Source organism: Portunus trituberculatus, chromosome 21 (assembly GCF_017591435.1).
Source record: "Portunus trituberculatus isolate SZX2019 chromosome 21, ASM1759143v1, whole genome shotgun sequence".
NCBI classification, from domain to species: Eukaryota; Metazoa; Arthropoda; class Malacostraca; order Decapoda; family Portunidae; genus Portunus; species Portunus trituberculatus.
In genome coordinates this window covers 7,727,485-7,737,484 of record NC_059275.1, presented here as the reverse complement: position 1 = coordinate 7,737,484, position 10,000 = coordinate 7,727,485, and the positions used below count along the sequence as shown (strand labels likewise).

General features: G+C 47.7%; 1 protein-coding gene across 5 annotated transcripts in view; it reads right to left on the bottom strand.

The window, feature by feature from the left end:
- LOC123507130 overlaps window positions 1–10,000 on the bottom strand; it is a 181,419-nt gene that overhangs the window by 22,368 nt on the left and 149,051 nt on the right. The window lies entirely within an intron of this gene.

The following is a 10,000-nucleotide window of genomic DNA, read 5'->3' as shown; positions in this document are numbered from 1 at the left end:
TGTCCTCCTCTTCCTCCTACTCCTCCTCCTCTTACTCCACACAGCAACACTTCCTGCCGTCCTCACTAGGTTGTTTGGGTATCTGTTCTATGCTGCCTTTCACTAATGTTTAACGTGGCGTAGTTACCCAAAATGCCCACTAAGGATCTCAAGGTCTGTTGCTGTTAGATATACTTTTGATTTTTTGGTATATTGACCTTGTCCTACTCTTCCTCTTACTTCTGTGCCTTTCTTTGTTCTATTCCTCCTCCTCCTCCTTCTCTTCTTCTTCTTCTTCTTCTTCTTCTTCTTCTTCTTCTTCTTCTTCTTCTTCCTCCTCCTCTTCTTTTTCCTCCTCCTCCTCCTCTTCTTTTTTCTCCTCCTCCTCCTCCTCCTCCTCCTCCTCCTCCTCCTCCTCCTCCTCCTCCTGCTCTGCTGCTGCTGCTGCTGCTGCTGCTGCTGCTCCTCCTCTAGGCGTGTCGGTGTGAGGCAAAATGAGGGTCTAGTTGTTTGTTGTTTACCCTCTGAGGAATTCTTCGCGGTTTCCTTGATTTCACTCTCGAAAATACAAATTCAGCTTGTCTTAAAAGGGAAAGGAAGGTAGTTTGGGGCTTGTTTCTTTTTTCAGCTGAAGAGAAATTGTCGTGTTCTTTGTCTCTTCTGCAAAAATACACAACTTTTTCTCAAAGTATAAGGAATTTTTTTTTTCAAGCGAGGAATGAAAGTATCGTGTTCTACTTTGTGTCTTGCAAAAACACACATTTGCTTTTTCTTTTCTTTTTAGTAAGGTCGATTTGTTTTTCGCCGAAGAAATCGTGTTATCTTGTCTCTTTATAGTAAAAACACACAATCCTTTTTTGTGTTGTGTGTAGAGGGAAGAAAGGCATAATTCTATTGGTGCAGTGAAAAACGCGTGGTGTCCTCCTTTGTTTCAGCACAAATACCTGGATTCACTGTTTTCCTTCTTTTTGACAGCCAATAAGTCATGACCTTAACTCCGTGCCGCGCCCCCGCCCTGGTCTCCTTTCCTCCCGCCGCCCGCTGCTCCATGTTGGGCGCGCTAACAGTAGTCTCAGAAGCCCCGCCGCCTGTCTCCCGGGATGCATGGCCGCGTCCTCCCCACCAAGAGACATTTATGGAGGCGGCAGACAGGGTCGCACCTCCCCTAATGGCGAGGTCTGCCCCGCCGCCGGCCGTCCCTCAGCCTGCAATACGGGGCACACCCTCCATTCCCTCCCTCCACTCTCATTACCCTCCCCGCGCCGCCCTCCCTCCTCCAAACACCCCTCCACCACAGCTCCTCTATGCAACACCTCCTACACTTTTTCTTGACCAGCCTCTCCCTCTCCACCTCGCCTCTCCTTTACCTACTAGCACCCCCTCCCTCTCTCCCTCCCTCCCTCCCAGTTCCTGCAACACAACACCCAGTACACCAACAGTTCCCTGCACTTTTATCTCCACGCCCCTACCCTCCCCCTTCCCCTGCCCCGCCCTTCCCCTGCGATGCACCCTGCGCAACCATACGCCCCCATACCTCAGCCTCCCACCCTCGACTTTCACTAGGGAGGAGGAGGAGGAGGAGGAGGAGGAGGAGGAGGAGGAGGAGGAGGAGGAGGAGGAGGAGGAGGAGGAGGAGGAGCAACTTTACCACTATCCTCACTCTTCGCTAACCACCGCCCTTGCCCCCCGCCGAAGAAGCCACGCGAAGGAAAGGCGCGTTAGGGGAGTCCTGACGCCCTTGTCCTCCTCCTCCTTCTCCTCCTCCCGCCCGTGCCGAGGGAGGGGCGCCCACCCATATCTTTGGACGCTCTGAACATGACACGACACCACCTCGCCAGGCTGGGAATTTAAGAACACCCATACCCTGCCACACCCTCCCTTTTCTCTCCTCCCTTGTCCTGTTTACTCTCTCTCTCTCTCTCTCTCTCTCTCTCTCTCTCTCTCTCTCTCTCTCTCTCTCTCTGAAAATTAAATAACTAATCAATCAATGTAAAAAAATAATGTAATGAATGAAAATATTACGTTTTTAATTTCCTTAACTCTCTCTCTCTCTCTCTCTCTCTCTCTCTCTCTCTCTCTCTCTCTCTCTCTCTCTCTCTCTCTCTCTCTCTCTCTCTCTATTTTCCTTATTTTACCTCTTATTTCCCATCACTACATTTTCTTCCCTTTTCTATCAGTCCCTTAGCTTACCTATATTTCTCTTCTCTCTTTCTCTTCTAACCCCGTTATTTTTACCTTAATCCTCCCTCTTCTAATTCCCACTTCCCATACACCTCCTTTCTCTTTATATCTTACGCCTCCTTCTTTTCTCACTTATCTCATTTATCCCTCCTCCCTAACCCTTTTCTTTTCCCTTCACGTCTCTCTTCTCCTCCATCACTCATCTCCTTTCTCCCAGCCTGAGTAGTACCCGCCCTCTTCCCGCCCCTTCCCGAGCACGACTGATTCCCTAACACATTACAAGGTTGGCTAATGTTCGAAGGGCCAGAGAGGAACCGAAGCACCGTGGGAATTCTTCTATGGCGGCGGGAACTTTGGGAAAACTCACTCAATTTTGTGTTTTTTGGTGTTTTACATGACATAATTTTATGTACTACACACATAGATAGATAGACAGATGGATAGATAGATAGACAGACAGACACAGGCACACACACACACACACACACACACACACACACACACACACACACACACACCTTTCCTTCATCACTTCATTATTTTTTCTTTTAAAACCACACAAACACACACACTCACACTCACACTCTCACACACACACACACACACACACACACACACACACACACACACACACACACACACACGTTCAATAGCTTTAACATACATGAATTTACACACGCCCCTTTTGCTATACACACACACACACACACACACACACACACACACACACACACACACATATACATACATACTAAGCACCCTTTTCAAAGCAAGGCGTGAGGATGTAGGGGCGGGGAGGCTGTCGGGGAGAATAGGGGCTGAAGAAAGGTAGAGGAGGGGTGAGGGGGTGGGGGTCGTTTCAAGGGACCAGATGGGGGAGGAGAGATGGGTTGCTAATTACTAGTTCACTAAAATCTTGTACCTGTTAATGAGACAAGGTAAGGTTGCCAATTGGTTTGTTTTAGTGTTGTTCAGAGTTAGCGATAATCAGGTTAATTTAGGGGCCGTAAACATTGGTGTGTGTGTGTGTGTGTGTGTGTGTGTGTGTGTGTGTGTGTGTGTGTGTGTGTGTTATGGTGGTGGTGACAGGTGTTTATTGCAGTGTGGTTCAATAGGTGTTTATTATGTGGTGGTGGTGGTTCTATTAAAAAGCGATGTGTTAATTTTTTTCTTTTTTGTTGTTTACGGGAAAAAAATGTAGTGAAAACGAAAAGAACAAAAACGGAGAAGGAAAAGATAAAAGAAAGTTAAAAAAAAGGAGAGGAGGAGGAGGAGGAGGAGGAGGAGGAGGAGGAGGAGGAGGAGGAGGAGGAGACTGGGCAACACGTGACGAGGGGCCACTCTAGGGTCCAGCCAGCGAGATGGATGCGTGGGCGGTGGCTGGATACCAAATGAGACCCACCGCCTGCATCCACACCCGCCCACCCACGCCCACCCACACTCACACACCCACACCCATCCCCTCCAAACACTATCCCTTAATCACACCCACTACTCCTCCCACCCACAATCACAAAGCTCCTTCAGACAGCTCTCCTCCTGTCACTCTTGTCCCAAACTCAAAGCACCTCTCACATCCCATTCCGAGGCTTAAATATAGCACACACACACACACACACACACACACACACACACACACACACACACACACACACACACGCTGCAGGTAACACTGAAATCAATACACCTGGTTCTATTCTCTCAAGGTTCTACGGTAATTGAACAGGTGGCACTTGAAACTGTTCTTCATTTCGAAAGTTGGTGGTGAACTACTGCAGAGAGCGAAACAGTGATAGACAAAAAGTGCAATTAATATTTCTACAAATACTACTATTACTACTACTACTACTACTACAACTAGTAATACGATTTATATTCGACGATAAAACCAAAATCCTCTCCCCCTTCTCTCTCTCTCTCTCTCTCTCTCTCTCTCTCTCTCTCTCTCTCTCTCTCACACACACACACACACACACACACACACACACACACGGATACGACCAAAAACAACAAAAATCATAAACGAAGAGAGATAACGTATGACTCTTTGATGTCTGTGTGATATGCCGCTACGAGAGAGAGAGAGAGAGAGAGAGAGAGAGAGAGAGAGAGAGAGAGAGAGAGAGAGAGAGAGAGAGAGAGAGAGAGAGAGAGAAATACTATCGATTATAAGAAAAAAACGTCCTTATTCGTGTGTGTGTGTGTGTGTGTGTGTGTGTGTGTGTGTGTGTGTGTGTGTGTGTGTGTGTGTGTGTGTGTGTGTGTGTGTGTGTGTGTGTGAGGGGTGGAGTGCCCCGGCAGGTGAGGTTGGGTCGCACGTCTTTCCTTCCCTTCAGTATAATCATCCACAAGGTACCCAGGTTAATTTATACACCTGGAAGAGGGACGGGGGACGGGGTGTGGCTGGTGTGTAGGCGGGGGCGGGTCTGGGCGGGGGCGGGGTCTGGGCGGGGACGGGGGATGACGAGGGGCCGGAAAGAATCGGACGCCACAACACTACGAGCTTTGAGAAAATAAGTAAAAATGACCACAGCGAACGAATTAATGAGCAGGAAGCGTGGAGGAGGAGGAGGAGGAGGAGGAGGAGGAGGAGGAGGAGGAGGAGGAGGAGGAGGAGGAGGAGGAGGAGGAGGGAGATAACTTTAATCCACATAGGCCGGGAGATAAGACTGACTAGGGGAGACACACACGCACACTAAAATGTGACCTACATATTACAATTGCTATTCTTGGGTAATACTTTCCTCACACAGGCATGATAATGATACCACCACCACCACCACCACGATCGAAGGAAGGAAGGAAGGAAGGAAGGGAAGGGAAGGGAAGGGAATGGAAGGGAAGGGAAGGGAAGGGAATGGAAGGGAAGGGAAGAAAAAAAAAAAAAAGGAAGAAAGGAGGAAAGGATGGCAATGTAAGGAATTAGAGAAATAAAAAGGAAAGGAGGAAGAAAGGAAAGAAAGGAAGGATGAAAGAAAGAAAAAACGAAAGAAAGGGAAAGGAAGGAAGAAAGGAAATGAAGGACAGGAAATAAAAGGAAGGAAGGAAGGAAGGATGGAAGTAGGAAAGAAGGCAATGTAAGGAAGGAAAGAAAGAAAAGGAAAGGAGGAAGAAAGGAAAGGAAGAAAAAGAAAAGGAAAGAAAGGAAGAAAGGAAATGAAGGACAGGAAATAAAAGGAAGGAAGGAAGGAAGGCAGCTATCACCCCGGTTCTCCTCAGTGGGCCTACAGGTGAGGAAGACAAGGCCTACACTGTATCTCTAATTAACTTCATTGTCAAGATTACACGCTGGAATCGATAACAGTGATAACGAAAAAAAAAAGCCTAAAAATGATCCCCTTGTGTTACTATTACCAACATTGCCAAGTGACTCTTTAAGATTGTCTGAACCACCTGACTCTTACGAACACAAACAAGGGAGAGCAGAAGGGAGGATGTATAGGAACAGAATAAGAAACCGTAAAGAAACTGAAGGAGATTGTCAGTCCTACACGTATTCTGTGCACTAGTTACTTCTTATACACCGCAAAAGAACGGAGTGTAGAGAAGATATACAAGGACATGAAGATAAAGAAAACAAGGCAAGCTGCAGTAAAGAGTCAAGCTTACACAATGCCTAGGCACCTAATACTTGTCCTTACACCTGTATTTTGAAACGCTCTCCTCTATGTGATTATTTTTCAGACCACAGAGATAAATAGCCAGTTTCTCAAGTGTTTCTCCTATTAATAATCTTGTCACTCTCGAACCGTAAAATACACCACTGAATACACGTGTGTAGCTTCAACGAGAGTCTTTGGAATGTAGAGGAGGAACAAGTTTACAACACAGCTGGTAAAATCTAAACTTAATAACGAAAAATAAAACAATGTCCCATAACAACAAAAAAATAAATAATGATGATGATGATGATGATAAGAATGATGGTGATGATGATAATAATAATGATGGTGATGGTGATGGTGATGATGATGATGATGATGATGATGATGATGGTGGTGGTGGTGGTGGTGGTGGTGGTGGTGGTGGTGGTGATGATGATGGCTTAGAATGATAAATAAAAAAGTGCCTAATGACAAATGAATATTAAACAACGCATCTCTAAATGATAAAAGCTGATAACATTACACAGCCAGCATCCACGTGTGAGCCTTTCCCTTCGGCTCGGTGGACAGGTGCTGCGTTGTGAGTGTACCCGCGCACCACCAAGCCCGCCGCGTCCCTCTTGGCACAGAGTAAGAGGCTTTTCCCAAGAGGTATTTGCAATCGCCGCGCGGTGTCCTTGGCACCGCTGCTGCCCGTGACAGGTATGAGGCTAGACTTGTGGCTAATTAGAGGCAGGTAATGCAGTACAGAGTCATGAATTCCTACAGACAAGTGATGCTTAGTGTGTTTCATGGGTTAAAAATATACAAAAATAAAAATGAATAAATAAATAAATAAAAATCTATCGCTACTTATCGCCAAACGACAAACAAATATAAGAAAAAGATGATAATAAAGACGATAAATAAAATAATGACTGCGATAAAAGCTCTGAAACTAAAAATAAGAACAGCAACGAACACAGTGACGAATTCTGAAATAACCTCAGCGATGATGACAGCAGTGACGAACGCCACTAAAAATAATCCAAGCCCGAACATGGAAAAGTCAGCGATGAGAAAGCAAATCTGATGCGGCGTTACATGAGAACAAATAAGAAAATAGTAGAGAGAGAGAGAGAGAGAGAGAGAGAGAGAGAGAGAGAGAGAGAGAGAGAGAGAGAGAGAGAGAGAGAGAGAGAGAGAGAGAGAGAGAGAGAGAGAGAGAGAGAGAGAGAGAGAGAGAGAGAATTCTGGGCAAAGAATCAACATATAAATACCTTAATCTTGAGCCAGAGACCCGCCCGTCCCGAGAATCAAGACGTCCACAAACAGAACAACAAAATTACTCTCTTTACGAACACGGAAAAAAAAAGACGCAAAACAGGAGAGAAAAGAGAGAGCCAAGCACCAAATAATTAGGACGAGGTGCGAGGGCCAGGTGTGAGGTCAGGCATAGTGAGGAAGGGAGCCAGGTGTGAGGTCAGGGTTGTGGGGTCAGAGGTCAACTTCCCCCCCAACTGCAGGGCGGGGCCAGGCAAGCCAGGTCAAGCGGGATCACGACCAGCTGGGACTTCCAAACCCATCACGGAACTCCCCTCCTCCTTCACCTTACCCCTTCCTCTTCCTCTTCCCCTCCCTCCTCCAGGAAGTCCCGCCGCCCACCCACTCTGCCCAGGTACACTCTGACCGTCTCATCCTCCCGCCCACACTTCCCTTCCGGCGTGGGCGGGGGTCAGCTACGTGAGGGGCACCACGGGACCGGCCAGAGAGGAGCCGGCCGCTAAAGGTCTGGTAAGGGCTGCGAGAGTGGTGGTGGTGGTGGTGGTGGTGGTGGTGTGTGTGTGTGTGTGTGTGTGTGTGTGTGTGTGTGTGTGTGTGTGTGTGTGTGTGTGTGTGTGTGTGTGTGTGGAGCATTCTCAGGCGTGTCAAGCGCAGGAATTGATTTAAACATTTGATTTCAAGGAAGGAGCGAAGCCTTTCACTCACAGATAAATACGATGAATACACAACATCCTCTCTCTCTCTCTCTCTCTCTCTCTCTCTCTCTCTCTCTCTCTCTCTCTCTCTCTCTCACACACACACAACCACACCAGCTAGAGCTCACCACAGCACACCTGCCACACCACACACCTCACACATCACACCTGCGCCAGCTCCTCCACACACCAGCTGGCCTCACACCCTCACTGTCTGGGGCCTCTCTCCGGCTGGCGTCGCACACCCACACAAAGGGAGCCGCCCCTGGACATATACAGCCCGCCGCCCGCCCTGCCTCATGTCGCCTGCGTTCACACACTCTACTCGCCGTCACTGCAGCCATCGCGGGTCAGAGGGCAGACAAAACGCCATCATTAACATCACCTCAACTTTATCACATCAAAAGCCACATCGACGGGGAGACAAGCAACGGGGGAGAGAGGCAGGGCGTGGGGGCGCGCGGGCGTGGGCCGGGCCGACTGAAGACAGACGGCGCGTGGGGCTGAAGGCAATGACGTAAACAAGTCCATAAAAAAAGGCGAAAGGAAGAAAAAAAACATGAGATGCTGCAGCGGTATCAAAATAATGGCTGGAGATGAACGTTGCAGATAAAAAGACGCCGCTGCACCACGACCGTCGCCATGCCGCTGCCGCCGACGCCACACGCACCCTGCCCTTCACGCCGCCACCTCCTTATCGCCCAACGCCGCCCCTCAAAGCACCTTCCCTCCCTCTCACACCGACAGCTCCCAAGGCCACCCTGCCACCGCGTCCAGCCTCGCCTTGCCCCGCCTCGCCCCGGCACCCTTCCTAAGACCCCCTGGAGGCGCGGAACAAGGCGGGGAGGGCGCTGAGGATGAAGGAGGAGGCAGGTGCAGGAGTGGCGCTGAGGAGGCAAGGGCGGAGGGTTGAGCGAGCCACCAGGAGGTAAAAGAGTGAGTGAAGGGAATATATTAACAAAAAAGGAAGACGAAAAGCAACCTTCCCTCCACCCGTCCCCCCCCCCACTAAAAAAATAAATAAATAAAGGAAAGGAAAAGTTAATGGCCCAAAACAATGAGGAAATGAAAAAAAAATGGATAAAAGTATATGTGAAAATAAAAAAATAGTTGATGACCAAAATACTAATGGTCATCAAAATATTAATGAAGAAAAAAAAAAGAAAGAAGGAAAAGGAAAATTATGAATGAGATAATAAGAATAATTACTGGCCAAAAATTAATGATCGCTGAAAAATCCACGGAGAAATGTGAAAATGAGAGAGAGAGAGAGAGAGAGAGAGAGAGAGAGAGAGAGAGAGAGAGAGAGAGAGAGAGAGAGAGAGAGAATAAAACAGGACAACAGAAAGAGTGAAAGCTGGGGAGGAGATGGGCGGCCTAGAGAAGACACGGGAGGAGAGGAAAACGGAGGAAAACAGGAAGACAGCAGGGAGAAGATAGAAAGACACTGGGGAGGAGGAAGAGAGAAATACTGGGGAGAGAAGAAAAGAAACACACAGGAAGAGAACACACATAAGAAGGAATAAGAAAGAGGGTAAGGGGAGACACTGAAGAAAGCAAAACAAAATAAAAACTAGGAAAGGAGAAAAGAAGACTAGTAAGGAGGGAAGAAGAGAAACAGAGAGGGAGAGGGGAGAGAAATTGAAGGAAGGAAAAATAAAACAAGGAAAGGATGAAAGAAGACACTAGTAAGGAGAGAGGAAGAGACACAGAGAGGGAGAGAGGGAGAGGGAAGAGAGAGAAAGGGGGGTGGACAAGATACAGCAACATCACAACCTCCGCCGCAGCAGGACAGACATACCGCCACACATGGTCACCGGCGGGCACTCGAGAGCTTAGACGCACACAAGAGGCGGCACCGCGTGAAGTGTTCGGGGCAGTGCGCACAGTGGCACCGTTACAAGAGGAGAGGGCTGAGTGCGTCACGGCGATAAGGAGCACACCTGTGGCTTTGAGGACAGGTGAGGGTAAAAGGGGTATAGAGACAGATAGACAGACAGATAGATTGATAGACAGATAAAGAAAAAAAGCAAGTAAACAGGCGAAAAACAACAGTTGGGTGTAAAGGGGTAGAGATAAATAGATAGGGATGGATAAATAGGTAGATAGATAGATAGATAGATAGATAGATAGATAGATAGATAGATAGACAGACAGACACACAGAAAAGCAAGTAATCAGACGAAAACAACAGTGGGATGTGTAAAGAAAGATAGAAACGGATAGATAAATAGATAGATAGATAGATAGGGAGATAAAAAGACAGAAAAGAAAGTA